We start from the raw sequence: 20,949 nt of genomic DNA, 5'->3' as shown, positions 1-20,949 counted from the left end.
TAAGGGAGCTGCAGGAAAATATAAAATAATAACATTTGTATCATAAGAATATCAGAAGGAGAAGAAAAGGATCCAGGAATAGAAAACCTGCTTGAAAAAATAATGACAGAAAACTTCCCTAATTTGATGAGACAAAAAGTTATGAAAGTCCAGGAAGCACAGAAGGTCCCAATCAAGATGAACCCAGAAAGGCCTACTCCAAGACACATCATAATTAAAATGGCAAATTATAAAGACAATAAGAGAATGTTAAAGGCAGTGAGGGAGAAACAGCTAGAAACATACAAGGGAGCTCTGATAAGGCTATCAGATGCACTACAAGCCAGAAGTGGTGGCATCAAATATTCCAGGTAATGAAAAGCAAGAACCTAAAACCAAGACTACGCTACCAAGCAAGGCTCTCATGTAAAATGGAATGTGAAATAAAGAGCTTCCCAGACAAAAGAAGGCTAAAAGAATGTATCTCCACCAAGCCAGCACTGCAAGAGATGCTAAAGGGACTACTATAAAAAGGAGGATGGAGAGAGAGCGAGAGAGAGAGAGAGAAAGAGAGAGAGAGAGAAATGTCAGTGAATAAGTACTTATCAATAATAACCTTAAATGTACATGGATTAAGTGTTCCAATCCAAAGACACAGAGTAGCTGAATGGGTAAGAGAGTAGAGCATGCATATATGCTGTTTACAAGAGACCCACTTCAGAACAAAAGATCTACACAAGCTGAAAGTAAAGGGATGGAAAACAATATTCCATGCAAATGGATGTGAAAAAAAAAGCTGAGGTAGCAATATAGATATAAAAAAAATAACCTTCAAAGCAAAAGCAATAACAAGAGATAAAGAAGGTCACTACATAATACTTGAGGGAGTAGTCCAACAAGGGAATATAACTCTTGTAAACATATATGCATCCAACATAGGAGCACCTAAATATATAAAGAAAATCTTGGAGGACTTCAAGAAAGACACTGACAACAACACAGTCATCATAGTGGATTTTAACACCCCACTGTCAATAAAGGATAGATTTTCCAAACAAAGAATCAACAAGGATATTGTGGCATTGAACAACACTCTGGGTTGACTGGACTTAATTGATACATACACAACCTTTCGCCCCATATAAATAAAATATACATTCTTTTCATATGCACATGGAACATTTTCAAAGATAGACCACATGTTAGGGCACAAATAAGCCTCAACAAAATGGCATCTTCTTGAATCACAATGGATTGAAACTAGAAACCAACCCTCAGGAAAAAGCTCAAAAATATTCAAATGCATGGAGACTGAATAACATGTTATTAAAATGAATGGGTCAACAATGAGATCAAGGAAGAAATGGAGAAGTATCTGGAAACAAATGAAAATGTACACACAAGAAATGAAAACCTATGGAACACAGTGAAGGAAGCCCTGAGAGGGAAGAACATAGCAATATCATCTCCTGTAGCCTACCTAGAGGAGATAGAAAAATCTCAAATAAACAACCTAACCCCACATCTATAAGAACTAGAGGAACAAAAGCAAACAAAGCCCAGAGTGAGTAGAAGGAAGGAAATAATCAAATCAGAGCAGAATTAAATGACATAGAAACTAAAAAAAACAATTCAAAGGATCAATAAATCCAGAAGCTGGTTCTTTGAAAAGATAAACAAAATTGACAAACATTTAATCAGACTCATAAGAAAAAAAGAGCACCCAAATAAGTAAAATCAGAAATCAAACAGGAGAAGTTGAAACTGATACTACTGAAATACAACAGATTGTAAGAAATTACTATGAACAACTATATGTCAAGAAATTGGACAACCTTGGCAAAATGGACAAATTTCTAGAAACATACAATCTCCCAAAACTGAATCAAGAAACAGCAGAAGGCCTGAGTAGACCAATAACAACTAGCGAAATTGAAATAGTAATCAAAGAACTTGTAGCATACAAAAGCCCTGGACCAGGTGGCTCTACAGGTGAGTTTTACCAAACATATAAGGGAGAACTAACTCCTGTCCTTCTTAAACTATTCCAAAAAATTTAAGAAGAAAGAACACTCCCAAACTCTTTTTACAAGGCCAGTATCATCCCAATTCCAAAACCAGGTAATGACACACAAAGAAAGAAAACTACAGGCCAACATGTATGATGAATATAGATGCTAAAATCCTCAACAAAATATTGGCAATCCAGATTCAGAAATACATTAAATATATTATACATGATCAAATGGGATTCATCCCAGAGAAGCAAGGATAGTACAATATTCTCAAATCAATAAATGTAATACACCACTTAAATGAAATGAAAGACAAAAATCACATGATCATATAAATAGATTCTGTAAAAGCATTTGATAAAATCCAGCACCCATTTATGATAAAAACATTCACCAAAGTGGGAATAGAGGGAGCATACTTCAATATAATAAAAGCCATATATGAGAAGCCTACAGCCAACATTACACTCAATGGGCAAAAACCAAAATGTTTTCCCCTTAAGATCAGGAACAAGATAAGTGTGTTCGCTTTCACCACTCCTATTCAACATAGTATTGGAAGTTCTAGCCACAGTGATCGGACAAGGAAAAGAAATAAAAGGCACCCAAATTGGAAAGGAGAAAGTAAAACTGTCATTATTTACAGATGGCATCATAGTGTACATAGAAAACCCTATAGTCTCTAGCAAAAATCTACTTGACCTAATAAGTGAATTTGGCCAAACAGCAGGATACAAAGTCAATATTCAGAAATTGATGGCATTTTCATACAATAAAAAAAAGAAACTAGGAAAAAATTCCATTTACTATAGCAACAAGAAAAATAAAGTACCTTGGAATAAATTTAACCCAGGAGATAAAAGACCTGTACTTGGAGAACTATAGAGCACTGAAGAAAGAAATTAAGGAATATACAAATAAATGGGAGCATATACCATGTTCATGAATTGGAAGAATTAACATCATTAAAATGCCTGTAATACCCAAAGCAATCTATAGATTCAATGCAATTCCTATTAATACCAATGGCATATTTCACAGATATAGAACAAATATTTCAAAAATTTATGTGTAACCATAAATGACCCCAAATAGCCACAGCAATTTTGAGAAAGAAGAACAAAGTAGGAGGGATCACAATACCCAATATCAAACTGTATTACACAGTTACTTTTATCACAACAGACTGGTACTGGCATAAGAAGAGACACATAGATCGATGGAACAGAATAGAGGGCAGAGAAATAAACCCATTTCTCTATGGTCAATTAATACTTGACAAAGGTAGCACAAGCATACACTGTAGTAGAGACAGCTTCTTCAATAAATGGTATTGGGAGAACTGGACTAGTACATGTAAAAAAAATGAAACTAGACCACCAACTTAAACCATATACCAGAATAAACTCAAAATGGATATAAGACTTAAACATAAGTCACAAGACTAGAAATGTCCTAGCAGAAAACAGAAGCAGGAAAATTACAGATATCCCACGTAGCAATATTTTTGCTGGTTTATATTCTAGAGCAAGGGAAATAAAGGAAAAAATAAACAAATGGGACTCCATCAAACTAAAAAGTGCCTGCACATCTAAAGAAACTGTAATTATAATGAAATGGGAACTGACTGTATGGGAGAAGATATTTGCCAATGATACATCACAAAAGTGTTTGATCTCCAAAATATATAAAGAACTTATATAACTCAATACCAGAAAGACAAACAATCCAATTAAAAATGGACAAATGACCCAAATAGACACTTCTCTAATGAGTACATACTGAGGGCCCATACACATATGAAAAGATGCTGAACATCACTAGCCATCAGAAAGATGCAAATTAAAACCACAATGAGATATCAGTTTACACCTGTCAGAATGGCCTTCATCAATAATCAACAAACAAGTGTTAGTGAGGATGTGGATAAAAGGGAACCTCAGTGCACTGTTGGTGGGAATGCAGAATGGTACAGCCACTATAGAAAACAGTATGGAATTTCCTAAAAAAATAAAACTAAAAATGGAACTGCCTTTTTACCCAGCAATTCTACTGCTGGGAATATACCCTAAGAGTCCCGAATCATCAATTCAAAAGAACATATGCACCCCTCTGTTCATTGCATCGCTGTTTACAATAGCCAAGTGTTGGAAACAGCCTAAGTGCCCATCAGTAAGTAAGTGGATAAAAAAACTGGTACATTTACATAATGGAATACTATACAGCATGAATAAATAAGGAGCTCCTGTCTTTTGTGACAGTATGGATGAACTGGAGACTATTATGCTAAATGAAATAAGTCAGTTGGGGAAAGACAAATCTCACCTATAAGAGGAATCTAATGAATTAAATCTAACTAATGAATAAAATAGAACCAGAGACATGGAAACATTCAACAGACTAAAAGTGACAAGTGTAGAGGTGGGAATGGGATAATGGTGGAATGAAGGGGAAGGGACTAGACAAAGACCATGTATGAATGACCCACAGACATGGACAACAGTGTGGTAATTTACTGGGGGAGCTAGGGATGGTATGAGCAGAGGAGGGCAAAGGGGGAAAAACTGGGACAACTCTAATAGAATAACAATAAAAACATGATTTAAAAACCCAAATATATGAAATGATAATTTTCTCTGATTTTGCTTGAGTCTCAATTAGTTTTTGTCTAACTCTCAATTCTAGTTACCCACTAAGAAGAACATTTTGGTTTGTATTGATTGGTCTTTTATTTGCTGTTATTGAACAGGCCCCTTTATACCTTGTCTTTGGAAACAACACATTCTCTAGCATGCTCAGTATCTTTGCTTGCTCAAAGCAGTGAAATGCTTAGGAGATTTTCCTTCTTTGGTGAGATTATGTAAACAATTTGCATTATATAGTGAGCTTTCCAATTCATTATTTCGTTTGATCCTTATAGCAAGTTCAGCAAATTTGTGCAATAGGCTTGGCATGAGCTATTAGCCTTTTTTTAAAGATGAGGATATTGAAGCTCAAAGAAGAGAAGCCACTGTCTCCAGATTTTTCCAATCAGGACTCAAAAACCTGTTTTCTGCATAGCACATATGATTGCTAAATATCTTTCATATTGTTTACTTATTTCTTTGATTGTTATCTGTCTTCTCTGCTAATAGAATGCAAGTGCAATATGAACAGGGTATTTAGCTGTCACATTCACCTCTGTATTCCCAGAAACTAGATTAGTGCATGGCATAGAGTGAATGCTTTATAAAAAAATTTTATTTATTTAATTTTAGACATAGAGGAAGGGTGGGAGAAAGAAAGGGAGAGAAACATCAATGTGTGGTTGTCTCTCACACACCCCCTACTGGGAACCTGGCCTGCAATCCAGGCCTGTGCTCTGACTGAGAATCAAACTGGTGACCCTTTGATTCACAGGATAGCACTCAGTCCACTGAGCCACACTAGCTAGGATGTGCTTTTGTTGAATCTTGAAAGAAACCCAGTTGTCTTGTCCTAAGTCCTTTGATCTTTTTAGTGCCCTGTGGCTACTGTTTTTTTTTTTTTTTGCTAGTTTTCAAAGAGATAGATGGAAAAATGCACAAATGGTCATGCAGCTAGTAATTAGTAGAGCCAGCACCAGAACCCAAGTTGTTTAATTCTTAGGTTTGTGTTATTTTAATTTTGGACACTGGCAGACCCAACACTATGCTGTATTTTTAGAAAGATCCTTTAATGTTGATACGCATACTCTAAGGCCACTGACCAAGCCAACCTTGTGCAAAGTTGTGGAGTAGGAAAAATTAGTCTTCCTTGTCTACATGTTCACCTCTCCCTCAACCTGAGCTGAAGCTCTGGTGTTCAGTGTTCTCAAGTTGCTTAGTGTCCCCACCAGGAGGCCCCACACCAGTTTGTCCCCCCATGTTCAGGATCTTTTCAGATCCCTTCTCTCCTATCAAAATTTCTCTCTCATTTGACTCACTTTTAGTGCAGATGTCAGTTGCTACATGGATGGAGTCACTTTATCTTTTTAAGCCTCAATAACATGGACTGTAATATGTCCTTCTTGCTTATGTCATTTGTGTGGTATGAACATATAAAGTAGCGATGTGTAGGTTATAATGCATTTTATAAATGAGTTGGTATTAACAGGTTTTTTCTCAGAAATCTTCCCAGTGTAGCAAACAAATTCCCTTAGGACTGTAAGGCTTTTTGTAATGGTTTGAGTTAGCTTTCTGGGTTGCCCAGGTAAATTTTAACAAAGATTCAATGTCTTTAACCTAAAAGAGTAATTCCTATAGTGGGAATTTTAAGAATCTTGGCATGTCTGTGAGGGACATATTTTCATCTGGTGGTGGGAAAAGGAGAGGTTTTTTAGGACTTTGCTCTTCACTTTCTTTCATTGTAACATGGCTCACCTTTAACTCTTTGTTTATCCTATGTAGTTGCTACCTGTACTGAGTCATGAATTGGTCAAGATAGCTGATACCTTGTGATGTCCACTTTGGCTTGAAATGATTCGAACTATCCCAGCTAGAGTTTATTTGGTTGACTTCCAGAAAGTTTCTCATTATAGCTCTCCCATGCAATAGGCAATAAATCTCTACTGCTGCACAGATGCAGTTGAATTTGGACCAAGTGTTTTTTTTTTCTTTTGCTTGCTGATATTATGTGATTGGGGGACTAATGCCAATGAGGTGAAAGGTGAGGGTTAGATAGTTCACAAAAGCTCTCACTTGAAAAAGCTGTAGCAAAACAGGAAGGTATGTAATTTATATGGAAATTTGCCCCAACGTCTACTCAAAGGGACTCTTTTGTCAAAATATGTCAACTAGCACCTTTTACAGAGTTGTGAGACCAAGAGGTTGGTGTCTTTCCAGGCATTTTCTTGTCAGAGCCATCATTCCAGAAAATAATAGAGTGTGGAATGAAGCTAAGATTATAGGTTTAAACAGCTTTTGCCTCTCTCCAACTGGGGACAGCCTCAGCAATGCCCACCCAGAAGCTAAATTTGGCCTCAGTCATTATGAAAATTGAAATCAATGCTTTACAATTAAGAGTTCTGTTTTCAAACTCTTTAATTTAAATTCCATAAAACATTGATGGGGTGAAAGGGTGTGATGCTGAGGGCTCAGGGGGCCTGTATTAAAGATGAGTTGAGGTTTTTAAAGTGTTGTTAGTGGTTTAAATGTGGTTCAAAGGCCATGGCAATCTCAAGGCATTGTGATTGGTTAGTTATCTTAGATCCTGTGAAATGGAGTATTCACACATTTTTGTAGCAAGAATCATCAGAATTACTGCTTAAAAGGCAAAATGGAGGCTAGGATTATAGATAGGTAAAGTTAATTTTAAATAATTGGAGCTTAAAAATTAAAAAAAGTAAAAGAGACTGAGTTTAAGAAATAGGGATATTCTAGTAGGACTAGGTAGAATTTAAAATAAATATGTAAAACCCATCTGAGCCTGAAATGTAAAAAGGAAGGAATAGTTAACATAGAATGCAGATGGGACCAATTTGAAAAAGAAAACCCCACACAAAAAAGAACAAAACAAAACATTGGAAGATGTCTTGTAACACCTCAGAGAAAGAATCCCAGCCTCAAGAAATAGAAGAAATCCCAGACCTCACAGTCTCTCCCTAACTTGGAAGAGACAGAACTAAAAGGGCAGTTAGAAGAACTCTATGATGCAGAAACTATCATATTAAGAAGGGAGCTGGTCTGAGTCTGGCCTTGAATGGAGAAGTTCCACAGAGGATACGGAGACAAAGCTCTTTTCCTGGCATTACTTATGGCTCTTTCTCTTCATTACCTTTAGTTGTCTTAGGTTGCTGAAACAAACTAGCTTAAGTTGTGTGTTCAGAGGTATGAGTGTGATATTTTTGTTTTTTTAATGGTGTGTAGTTTTGGGATGGTAAAAGAAGGAAGGAAGTTAGAAGCAACTAAAATCCTGCCACCCTGAGAAAAACACTGAGATGGCCCTCCTTTCATGTGGCTCATTATGTGTATACACATATACATATGTTAACTTTCATAAATGGCATCGTAGTCTACCACTTTCTTTACTGTAAAGGCCACCTTTCTTTTGAGGGATTTCCCCTCTCCTCCTCTTCTCTTCTTTCTCATTATACTTCCCTAAGATAACCAAAGTTAATAGGCTGGTGTATGTCTTTCTTTACAAGTCTATAGTTTCACTCCACCTGACTGAAACAAACACATATGTATACATGTTTTGTTTGGTCATTATTTATAGAATTGGTTATCATGTTATACATTTTTCTTTATCTTTTATTTATGAATCAGAACCTAATAGATTTGGTGAAATTTCAACAATTACTTTAGTGTCAGCATAGTAACTTAAGGTATGAATGTACCACAGCTTATTCATTCATTCCCATATTGGTGGGCATTCATTGTATTTCTATTTTGTTGCCCTTACCATTTGTGCTACAGTAACTGTTGTTGTATTAGTTTAAACAATATGAAATTGCTATTTTTATATATCAAAAATAGTTAACTATCAAAACATTTTGATACATGTGAAAAATAAATCCACAGCATTTTTCAGGTTTGAGAATGTGCAACATAAAGTCAGCACTTTTTGGTTCAATCTTAAGCTCTCCTAGAATGCAGAGAAAAAGAAGAAAAAGAAAAAAAATGAGAAAATCAATAATAAATATAATGGACCAGTGAATGGAGAACATGTGGCTAATCTATGTATCTATAGAGACAAGAGCCAATGCAATAGAAGCAATAATAGAAAAAAAATCACTGAAATAAATAGCTGAATGTTCAGATAAAAAATGATAACCATGTGTCAAACTAATAAATGTGGCCAACATCTAAATAATCCTGGTAAATGTTCTGAATTTCAAGGATAAAGAAGAAAATTCTACAAGTACCAAGTTAAAGAAGATGCAATAATAAAAAATAGAAAGGTAACCTGTAAATAACAAAAATACCCTAGATATTGACATAATATTAAACATCATAAGACAATGGAGCACCATTTACACTTTTTTAAATTTTATTTTAATTGTTGTTCAAGCACAATCTTCTATCTTTTACTCCCATCCCAGCCCACCCACTCAGCCCTCCCCACCTCCCTCCCACTTCCACTCACCCCTAGTTTTTGTCCATGTGTCCTTTATACTTGTTCCTGTAAACCCTTCCCCTTTTCCCCTGAAATTCCCCTGAAATTCCCTCCCTTCTCTCCTCTGGACACTGTCAGCCTGTTCTCTATTTCAGTGTCTTTGGTTATATTTTGCTTGTTTCTTTGTTTTGTTGTTTAGGTTCCTGTTAAAAGTGAGAGCAGCACAATTTACAGTAGCCAAGTGTTGGAAGTAACCTAGGTGCCCATCAGTAAATGAATGGATCAAAAAACTACAGTACATTTACACAATGGAATTCTATGCAGCAGAAAGAAAGAAGGAGCTTTTACCCTTTGTGACAGTATGGATGGAACTGGAAAGCATTATGCTAAGTGAAATAAGCCAGGCAGTGAAAGACCATTTACACTTTTGATAGAAAATCATTTTGACCAAGAAGTTCTCTGCCTTGACAGTGTAACATGAAGATATCTTCAGAAATTCAGGAGCTTAGAAAAGATATCCTCTGTAAAATCATTGGAAAATGAAGAGGGGCAACACAGAATATATACTCAAAGCTACAGGAAAACAATTAAAAAATAAAGACCTTAAGAATGTGCACTATGATATGAAAATATTATATACACTGAATCTATTTAAACAGAATAATTCTAAAAATGTTATAGATAAATGTTATACATCATATATGTTTTACGTATAAAACAGAATATATATATATATAATTAATAATCCTTGAAAGAGTAGATAATATCATTTTAAACATTAAAATAAAAAACTAAGTCTAAAATTTCATAGTTTGTCACTGTTACCTGGGAGATATGAGGATCAGGTAGGGAAAGTGCAGGAGGAATTAATAGATACTATTTCAAGAAGAACTATAGTTAGATTCAATTATTTTAAATTTAAGGTTAACTTCATGCAGAATTAAAAGAAAAAAGTATACTTTACAAATTACTAAAGCAGAATAAAACTAAGTCCATTAAAAAGGAAATAGGAAGAAAGCATAATTCAAATGCAACAGACATAAGACCAAACAATGCCAGCTAGTTAAATGTGTGAGTTAAACATTCTTATTATAGGAAGAAGATTCTTTTTTATTTAATCTTTATTATATTTTTCCATTACCACACAGTAATGGAAATGTGTGAGTTAAACATTCTTATTATAGAAAGAAGATTCTTTTTATTTAATCTTTATTATATTTTTCCATTACCACACAGTCCCCTTTTACTCCCTTCCCCAAGGAATCCCCACACAGTTGTCCTGTGTTCATGAGTCCTTTTACCTTTTAATTCAATCCCTCCACTCCCCTACTCCCAGCTGTCATCCTGCTCTCCATCTATGAGTCTGTTAGTTCAGTTTGTTCATTAGATTCCACATATGAGTAAAATCATATGGTATTTGTATTTCTCTGACTGGCTTATTTTACTCAGCATAATGTTCCCCAGTCCCATTCATAGTAGGAGGAAGATTCTCAGATTGAATTAGGCAACAAGATTCAACTGTCATTTCTGTGGTTAACAAAAGTCATCTAAAAGTGACTTTTAAAAGTGAAAGGTAGATGGATAAAATCTGCAAATACAAACGGAAGGAAAGTATTATATATATTAGACAAAGTAGAATCTAAAGCAACCATACTCATAACACGAAAGTGTTAATTTATTATTAATTTGGCATTGTTCTTTCTAACAGGGTCACTAGATACATGTGGCTATTTGAATTTAAATTTTAATCTCATTAGAATAAAATTAAATTTAAAAGTTCTGTTCCTCAGTAATACTAGCCACATTTCAAATGCTCAGAAGCCTGCACATTGTACAGCACCAATATAAAACATTTTCCATCATTTTAGTTAAGTTTGACAGTACTAGTAAACAATATAATGTATGGTAAAAGTGTAACATTAATGAACACTTATGTACAGAATAAAATCCAGTCAAATATAATAATTGAATGCTACCTAATAATTGAATGCTACCAAACACAAGGAGAAACCGATAGAATGCCAGTGGTAAAGGGGGACTTTCACATGTCTTTTTTTCGAAGATATAAAACAATATAGAGGATCTGAATATTTTAATTAGTGAGATTGAAGTAACCAATTAATATAAAATTATTTATCTTAAATATGTTTTCTTTTTGTAGTACTAATAGATTATTACATATGATGTAAACCCAATTATGAAAAGCAGACATATCATTCAGTAATATTTTCATTTAATAATAGGTGTACAAATGGACACCTTCTACATACTTAGAAGATACAAAGCATTCTTCTAAAATAATTCTTGGATGAGGAGGAAAACAAAAGCCATAATTCCAGAATAGTTAGAGAAATAATAATGATAATATGCTATATGTACAAATCTAAGAGGTATTACTGAGCTTTAATCAGAGGAAAATTCATAGCTTTATAAAGTTTCTTTTATACACATTCAACTTCCCAAGTTAGAACAACATAAATATGAAGAAAACATGAGGGAGAAATAGGACTAGAAGCAGAAATTAATGAACTAAAAAGAAAGAAACCCAGTGTAATCAACTATGAAAATCTAAATACTTTTTCTTAAAAAGGGGAATAAATTCCTAGCCTAATAAAAATGAGAGGGAATATCCATAAAATTAAAAATAAGAAAGGGAATATAATTCAAATGTTGAGAATATTTTCAGAATTACAAAGAAGTCATGTACAACTCCATACTTTTAACTTGATCTCAATGAATAGATAATTTTCTCAAAACATAATTTGTTAAAATTGTTCAAGAAGTAGAAAGCCTTCCAGATGAGATAAGGAAGAGGTAGCACCTTTCCATAAATATAACTTTCCAGATAAGTGTCCTAATTCATTTTTTAATTTTATTTTAAACATTTATTCTTTTTTTGATGGATCTGTAGATTATTACACAAAGTGAAATAACCAGTCAGAAGACAAATACCATATGATCTCATTCATATATGGAATCTAGTAAATACTAATTCTTAAACACTAATTTTATTTATTTTATTTTTATTTTTTTATTGTTGTAAAAATACAGTTGTCTCCATTTTCACCCCACCATGGTCCCCCACCCCATCCATCCCCACCTTCCATCCTCAAACCTGCCCCCCTTTGGTTTTGTCCATGTGTCCTTTATATGTGTTCCTAACAACCCTTCCCCTATTTTCCCTCATTACCTCCTCCTACCTCCCCTCTGGTTACTGTCAGTTCTTTTTTTTTTAAGATTTTATTTTATTTTATTTTTTAGAGAGGGAAGGGAGGGAGAAAGAGAGAGAAATATCAATGTGGGGTTGCTGGGGGTCATGGCCTGCAACTCAGGCATGTACCTTGGGGGAATCGAACCTGCAACACTTTGGTTTGCAGCCCATGCTCAATCCACTGAGCTACGCCAGCCAGGGCTGGTTACTGTCAGTTCTTTATTTCCATGTTTCTGGTTGTATTTTGCTTGTTTGTTTCTTTTGTTGATTAGGTTTCACTTCTAGGTGAGATCATTTGTATTTTTATTATGAAAATACCCCTACAAAATTTATAAGCCTAACCATTTCTAAGTGTACAGTGCAGCACTGTTTTTATTTTAAACATCAATTTTTAAACATTAATTTTATTTATCATGCTAAAAAAACACAACATAAAATTTACCATCATACCCATTTCTAAGTGTGTAGTTCAGTACTGTTAACATTGTTCTGCAATCAGTCTCCAGAATTTTTTCACCTTGCAAAACTGAAACTTTATATCCATTAAACAAACTTCTCCTATCCCCCTCTCCCAAGCCCATTCTACTTTCTGTTTCTACAAATTATACTACTTCAGGTAACTCATATAAGTGGAATCATATTGCATTTATGTTTTTGTGATTGGCTTATTTCACTTAGCATAATATTTCAAGGTTCATCTATGTGGTAGCATGTGACAGGATTTCACTCCTATTTAAGACCGAATAATATTCTATTATATGTATGTACTATGTTTTGTTTGTCAGTTCATCCATTGATGGACATTTGGGATGCTTCTGAAATTTTTTTTACAAAAATATTTTATTTACAAAAATAGTTTTTGATGATTTTATTTATTTTAATTTTAGAGAGAGAGGAAGGGAGGAAGAAAGAGAGGGAGAGAAACATCAGTGTGTGGTTGCCCCTTGAGCATCCTCCTCTAGGGACCTGGTCTGCAACCCAGGCATGTGCCCCGACTGGGAATTGAACTGGTGACCCTTTGGTTCCCAGGCCGGCACTCAATCCACTGAACTACACCAGCCAGAGCTACAATAATAATATTTTATAATGTACATTTTCTCCATTTTGCTTGTTGATATAAAATACATAAGAAAATAACTTTCTTTGTCATAACTCTTTAAATGTTAACAATTAAAGACATGCAGGTTGTATGTATCACATGTGTCAATTTCGGCACTTGAAAACAGTAGAAATCAAGGGCATATTTCAGCCAAGCAGATAAGGATTAGGATTCAGTATTCTTTTTTTTTTTTTAATATTTTATTTATTTATTTTTTTTAGAGAGGGAAGGGAGGGAGATAGAGAGAGAGAGAGAAACATCAATGTGCGGTTGCTGGGGGTTATAGCCTGCAACCCAGACATGTACCCTGGCTGGGAATTGAACCTGGGACACTTTGGTTCCCAGCCTGCGCTCTATCCACTGAGGTACGCCAGCCAGGGCTAGGATTCAGTATTCTTAATAAGAATTAGCTCAGATTGTTATGAGAGTGGAGTTTACATAAGTAATAATTAGAATTATGATGGAAACTAGATTCTTTTCACCCATTGCTTAATAAATAAATAAAGGCATACTTCATTAAGAAGCATTGTGAAGTGGAAAGAGCAGTAAACAGAAATCAAACCACATCTCAGCCACTTGCTTTACATGTACCCTGGAAAAATACTTATTCCCCAAGGTTTAATATTATCATATTGAAAAAATGGAGCAAAACCTACCCAATTATTTTTCAGCTATTTGGGGAAGACTCTGTATGAAAATTAATTAAAAATATATTTGATAATCAGTAAATATCTCTTACAATGTAGATTATCCACTAGATTTTCTTTTCCCAAAGAGATTTTTTGTGCCTTTCCTTAAACAACAAAAAATGTTGAACTATAATTTACATATACTGAGCTGCACAAATTTAAAGTGTACAGTATGATGACTTTTGACATAATTATGTACTGCAAAATCAGGATACTGAATGTTTGTATAAGCCCAAAGTGTTTCCTCGTGTCTCTTTGTAATTCATCCTTTCTCTACCCCTCCCTCCAGGTAACCATTGATCTTCTTTTTATCACTATAAGTTAGTTTACTTATTGGAGTTTTAAACAAATCTAATCTTATGGTATAGTCTCATTTAGTCTCTATAGGCTTCTTTTACTCAACATATGAGGGGGACCCCCAAAAATGGAATTTATTTATAAAAAGTGTGTAGTTATTTCTTACATCTTTAAGCTTCAGTCACTTTCAAAGTACTCTCCATTTGATGCATTACACTTATCAAGACATATTTTTTCACTGCTTAAAACAGTTTTTGAGCTCAGATTTGGATGCCTTTTAGTGCTTCTGCCATTTTTTGTTTCATCTCTTCCCCACCAGCAAGATGTTTTCCTTGGAGGACGTTTTTCATATGGGGAAAGAACAAAAAAGTCACTTGAGGCAAGGTCAGGTGAAGAGGGAGGGTGGTGCATGGGGGTCATGACATTTTTCCTCAAACCTGCTGTACACTCAACGCAGTATGGCCAAGTGTGCTCGTAAATGTCCCATCATGAAATGGGCGAATGCCATTTGAAAGAGTCTTTAAAAAAAATGGATACAGAGTGCTAGAGTTTGAGTCCTAGCTCTGCTACTTACTAGCTTTCTCATTTTGGACAAGTCACTTAACCTTTGTGAGTCTTGGTTCATCATTTTATAATGGGGATAATTATACTTAGTGCAGACAGTCTTTGTGAGGATTAAATGATATAATGCTTACAGAGTACCAGATATAGTAGATGCCTCCTAAATGGAAATTATCTTATTATACATTTCAGTATCTATAGTGTGTACACCTAGATTAGGCACCCATTACATGCTTGCTAAATGTTCTGAAAGTGACATATTCTGCCTTTTCATGCATCTTGTTTTTTGTGTTATTTAGAAACAGCAAGCACAAGCCTGGCCAGTGTGACTCAGTTGGTTGGAACATTGTCCTGTAGACCAAATGTCATGCGATCAATTCCTGGTCAGGGTACATAACCAAGTTGTGGATTTGACCCCTGGTTGGCACATATAAGAAGGCAACCAATCAATGTTTATCTCTCTCTCTTTCCCCCCTCCCTTCTTCTCTCTCTAAAAGCATTGAAAGGGTTCCCTTGGGTGAGGATTAAAATAAAAAAAAAGAAAAAAAAAAGAAACAGCAAGCATACAGATAGCCCTGTCTTAGAGCTCTTAAAGTTAAAAACAGGCTCAATATCTTTCCTACCCATCAACCTGTCCATTTTTCTTGTGTTAAGCCTAGTCATCATGGTGATGATGATGACAAATAATAAGAGCAGCTAACATTTGTTAATTTCTTACTATGTGCAGTGTATGTCCTAAATGCTTTACATAAATTATCCTTAGTCTCATTTCCTCTCATGTTATATTCTCTCCCTAAGTAATCTCATCCATTATCTTGGCTGCAAATAGCATCTATGTGCTAATGATTCCAAAATTCTTATATTTACTACAGACCTCTTCTGAGCTCTAGACATGTATATCTAACCGAAAGCTTGACATTGGAATCTAGATATTCCAGAGTCAACTGAAACCAAAAGTTTTCAAAGGTAGGCTCCGTCACCTAAAGCTTCCCCTACCTCAGTCCTATTCTGCTTTTCCTTCTGTGCATCATGTCACTCTGCATGACACAGGTGATTATCATTTGCACCCCACATTCAGAACCTCAAAAAATTCTAATAGTTTTTCTCCCAAAATATATATTAAATCTATATATTTTCTTCTTCAAAAAACAACACCATATTGGAAGCTACCATCACTTTCTCTGTGGATCATAATAACTTATTAACTGATCTCACCTCTTACGTACTTGTGCTCTTTCAGTCTGTGTTTATACCTTGGCCAGATTTTTTTCTTTTTACCTTTTTAATTGAGATATGATATACAAAGTACAATACTCTCAAGTGTTTAGCTTTGTTAATTTTTCTGTGTATATATACTCATGTAACTATTCCACAGATCAGGATATAGTATATTTACAGCACTCCAGGAAGCTTCTAGGAGCCCACTCTCGGAGGTAACTGCTATTTTGCAATCAGATTTTAAAAAGTGATCATTTGGAGGAAAGAAAAAATAGTATAAACAAACATCAAACTCCAGTTGATGATGTGCATGGTGAAGTATTTAGGACAAATTGTATTTATAACTGCAATTTTGAAATGCATGTGAAAATAAGATAGACTGGCTGCATAGAAGGGTGACTAGATGGATAAATATGTGACAGAGCAAGTCTACTACATATAAGTTATAAATTCTTAGTGGTGGGTAGTGGGGTATTCACTGGAAAACTCACCTTTAACAGGAACCTAAACAACAAAACAAAGAAACAAGCAAAATATAACCAAAGACACAGAAATAGAGGACAGGCTGACAGTGACCAGAGCAGGGAGGGGAGGGAATTTCAGGGGAAAAGGGGAAGGGTTTACAGGAACAAGTATAAAAGACACATGGACACAAACTAAGGGGGAGTGGAAATGGGAGGGAGGTGGATAGGGCTGGGGGGTGGGCTGGGATGGGAATAAAGGACAGAAAACTGTACTTGAACAACAATTAAAATAAAATTTTAAAAAGAAAATTCTTTCAAATTTTCTGTAAGTTTGAAAGATTTCATTATAAAATTTGGTGAAAAAGGGATCTTTTGAAAGTACAGTATGATCTTTTTGTGTTACTCAAAACTCGCAAGGCTTCCAAGTATACTTGATATAAAATACATAATTAATATGTCCTTAAAGGCCCAACATTGCTCCTACCTTTTTTTCCCACTTTTTATCTCCATCTGCTCTCTATCTCCATCACTATGTTTAAGTCCCACTTGACTTTTTCCATTTCCATCAATATATAATGGTGAATAAGTGAATAAAAAGAACAAGGATGTTCTAGTAGTTGGGTGGCACACAACAGTGAGGCAAGCTGTGGAGAGAGCACTTTTTCAGAATACATGGTAGGGAAAAACTAGGTTTACAGTTGTTCATATGCAAACAATACAACAAGAGATAATAATACATGAATAAACTCTGTTTCACATATTCACAACTGTAAATCTACTTTTATCCCACCCTGTATAGTCTCAGGCAGATAGTATTATTTGGGTTAAAGGTGAGTAGGAGGCCCAGTTTCTAGTTGCTAAAAAACATCCAACCACCAACTGCTACTGCCCTGCTGTAAGCAGAAAGTCAATTTATAGCATAGAGGGGACACAGTTATCTCCCCCTTGTGACTGTAATTACCATAAGAACAGAGACCATGCCTGTCTTTCTCTTTGATTTGTATGTAGCACCTAGCACAGTCTCAGCCAGCCATAAAATAGATGTTGTACAAACATTTGTTGAATGAAATAATGATCTCATTAAATATCCCCCTCTTTATTCCCCAGTTCCCTGCATACCCCCTCCCACCCTCATTCCCCCACTTTAGTTCATGTCCATGGGTCATACATATAAGTTCTTTGGCTTCTACATTTCCTATACTATTCTTAACCTCCCCCGGTCTATTTTGTACCTACCATTTATGCTACTTATTCTCCATACCTTTTCCCCCTCTCTCCCCCTCCCACTCCCCTGATGATAACCCTCCATGTGATCTCTATTTCTGCAATTCTGTTCCTGTTCTAGTTGTTTGCTTAGTTCATTTTTGTTTTTGTTTTTGTTATTTTTAGGTTTGGTTGTTAATAGCTGTGAGTTTATTGTCATTTTACTGATCATATTTTTTCACCCCATGCCGCCCCTACTGTTCATATTTTTGATATTCTTTTTCTTAGATGAGTCCCTTTAACATTTCATATAATAATAGCTTGGTGATGATGAATTCCTTTAACTTTACGTTATCTGGGAAGCACTTTATCTGTCCTTCCATTCTAAATGATAGCTTTGCTGGACAGAGCAATCTGGGGTGTAGGTCCTTGCCTTTCATGACTTGGAATACTTCATTCCAGCCCCTTCTTGCCTGCAAGGTTTCTTTGGAGAAATCAGCAGATAGTTTTATGGGAACTCCTTTATAGGTAACTGTCTGCTTTTCTCTTGCTACTTTTAAATTCTCTCCTTATCTTTAATTTTGAGTAATTTACTTATGATGTGTGTTGGTGTGTTCCTTTTTGGGTCCAACCTCTTTGGGATTCTCTGAGCTTCTGGACTTGCGTATCTGTTTCCCCCCCGCCCCCCCCCCCCCAGACTGGGGAAGTTCTCCTTCATTATGTTTCAAATAAGTTTTCAATTTCTTGCTCTTCCTCTTGTCCTTCTGGTGCCCCTATGATTCAGATGTTGGAACATTTATAGTTGTCCTGGAGGTTTCTAAGCCTCTTCTCATTTGTTTGAATTCTTGTTTCTTCATTCTGTTCTGGTTGAGTGTTTATTTCTTCCTTCTGCTCCAAACCATTGATTTGCACCCCAGTTTCCTTCCTTTCACTGTTGGTTCCCTGTACATTTTTCTTTATTTCACTTTTTGTGGCCTTCATTTTTTCCTCTAATTTGCAACTGTACTCAACCAATTCTGTGAGCATCCTGATTACCAGTGTTTTCAACTGTGCATCTGATAGGTTGGCTATCTCTTTATCTCTTAGTTGTATTTTTTTCTGGATTTTTGATCTGTTCTTTCATTTGGACCATTTTTTTCTCATTAAATCTTTAAAACAGTCCTGTGAGATAGTTACCAATTTGATCTCATTTTCAGATGAGGAAACTGAAGCTCATTCAGGTTAAACAACTTGCTCAAGCCATCCAGTTAGTAGTAGAAAGTTCATACCCAGGTCTGTCTGACTCCAAACCCAGGCTCTTATGTGCTTTCCTACCTTCCCTAATGTAAATATTATACTCTTTGTGGATATCATCCTGAGAGTGAAAAGGGTAGGGACTAAGAGGGCATAGGAGAGGAAAGGGGGCTATGTAGGCATAACAGAAGTGCTGGATATTTGTCTACAAGGGTGATTTCCCCTCCTCCATCAACTCCTTTTTAATGGTGCTGGAGGCTGCAGTTTGGAGCCCACACCTAGAAGTGAGTGGTGCCCCTGTTTAGTCAGCACTCTTCCCTAAACTGGCGATTCATTTTACCAAATAACCTTAGTTATACTCATTATTTTCATTTTCATTAAAGACAAATGTAGTAACTACCTTTTTTAGTTAGGTATGGGGTTAGGATTGAATAAAGTACTCCAATGGAAAAATTGATAGCATAAATGTAAAAAAATTTTCCCCTAACCAAACCAGCTTTGGACACTTCTATAAAGTGAGGAGATCCATAGGTAGTGTCTGTGGCCTGACTTTCCATTGGCCTTTGATTCAGAGCACTCTTTGGTCCATACCCAGGTTGAGTAAGTGACTGTCTACATGCTGTGAAGTAAGGGGGTTGGTGTTAAAGTACTTGATTACCATCAAATCTCCCCTCTTATATATGCCAAATTACAGTATTTGAAACCTGCATTGAAATCATTGCTTCAAGTTAAGAGACCTAAGATGCCTGTTAAGGTTTAAATGTATGTGACTATAGGGGTTACCCCAAGTCACTGCCAGACACTACCATTGAGATATATTAGCTCTTTTTTTGTTTCCTTTGTTGTCCCTTTCCTCAGTTCTTCTCAGCTGAGCCCGCAGACATTTAAAACTATAGATTTAGTCGTGCTTCCTGAGCCAGATCTGAAAGAGAAAATAATAATCACAATTGTGAACATTTAGTGAGTACTTACTGTGTTAAGTACTGTGTTAAACACCTAACATATATTGTATATATCATCTTAGTGTATTCATTGATGGATTCTTGTATGCCTTGACCAGGAATTGAACCTGCAACCTTGGCATGTCAGGATGATGCTCTAACTAACTGAGCTATCTGGCCAGGACTTCAATTTAATTCATATTTTTATAATGTCTATTTTGTAGAGGGTCAAATAGAGACAGAGAGAAGTTAAACAGCTTGCTGAAGGTTATACAGTATGGAAAAATGGGGATTTTAATGCAGATGGTTCCATCTCAGAGCCCCTAGTCTTAACCACTGTGCAGTACTGCATTTCTCCATCTCAGTCTGACCATTTGAAGTTGTCATAGTCTTATATCCAGACCTGATATACTTGTGTACTTTAGACTCCTACATAGTCTTTAAGTCATAGCAAAAAAAAAGAATAAGGAATGAGGAAAACAAATGGGCTTCAGAATTGGCCTAGGAGATAAGGGTAACCAAGCAGTTGCATTACAGATTTCTCGGTAATTATTATAGTAATAACTAATACTTATTGAGGGTTTATTCTGTGCCAAGCACCATACTGTCCATTATTTGTATTAACTTGTCTGGAGACAGTTACTTCAAAGGTCCAGCCTAGATTCCCATCTTATCATCATCTTTACCTGGGACCATCTAGGATAGGATCCTCCCAGGAACATTTATGCAGCTAACTAGGGCTCTAATACCCTAAAACTTCTTGCCTGTACCTTCTTAGGGGGTTAGATATGGTTCCTTTTTGGTTAGCTGCTGGTTTGGGGGCCTGATATGTATGGGAGAATGAATTGGAACCTAACTACTGGTCATCTGTCTTTTAAGGGTTTGATTACTTTGAAGATTTCTTACTGACTTTGTCACTGACCTTACTGGATAGGAGATCAATACTGAATGTTTTAGAACAGAAACCAACATACTCTTTGGGAGAG

The sequence above is a fragment of the Phyllostomus hastatus genome, unplaced genomic scaffold (genome assembly GCF_019186645.2).
Source record: "Phyllostomus hastatus isolate PE091 unplaced genomic scaffold, TTU_PhHast_1.1 phas_contig_90, whole genome shotgun sequence".
NCBI classification, from domain to species: domain Eukaryota; kingdom Metazoa; phylum Chordata; class Mammalia; order Chiroptera; family Phyllostomidae; genus Phyllostomus; species Phyllostomus hastatus.
The sequence above is the reverse complement of the archived record's forward strand: the minus strand, read 5'-3'. Positions refer to the sequence as shown.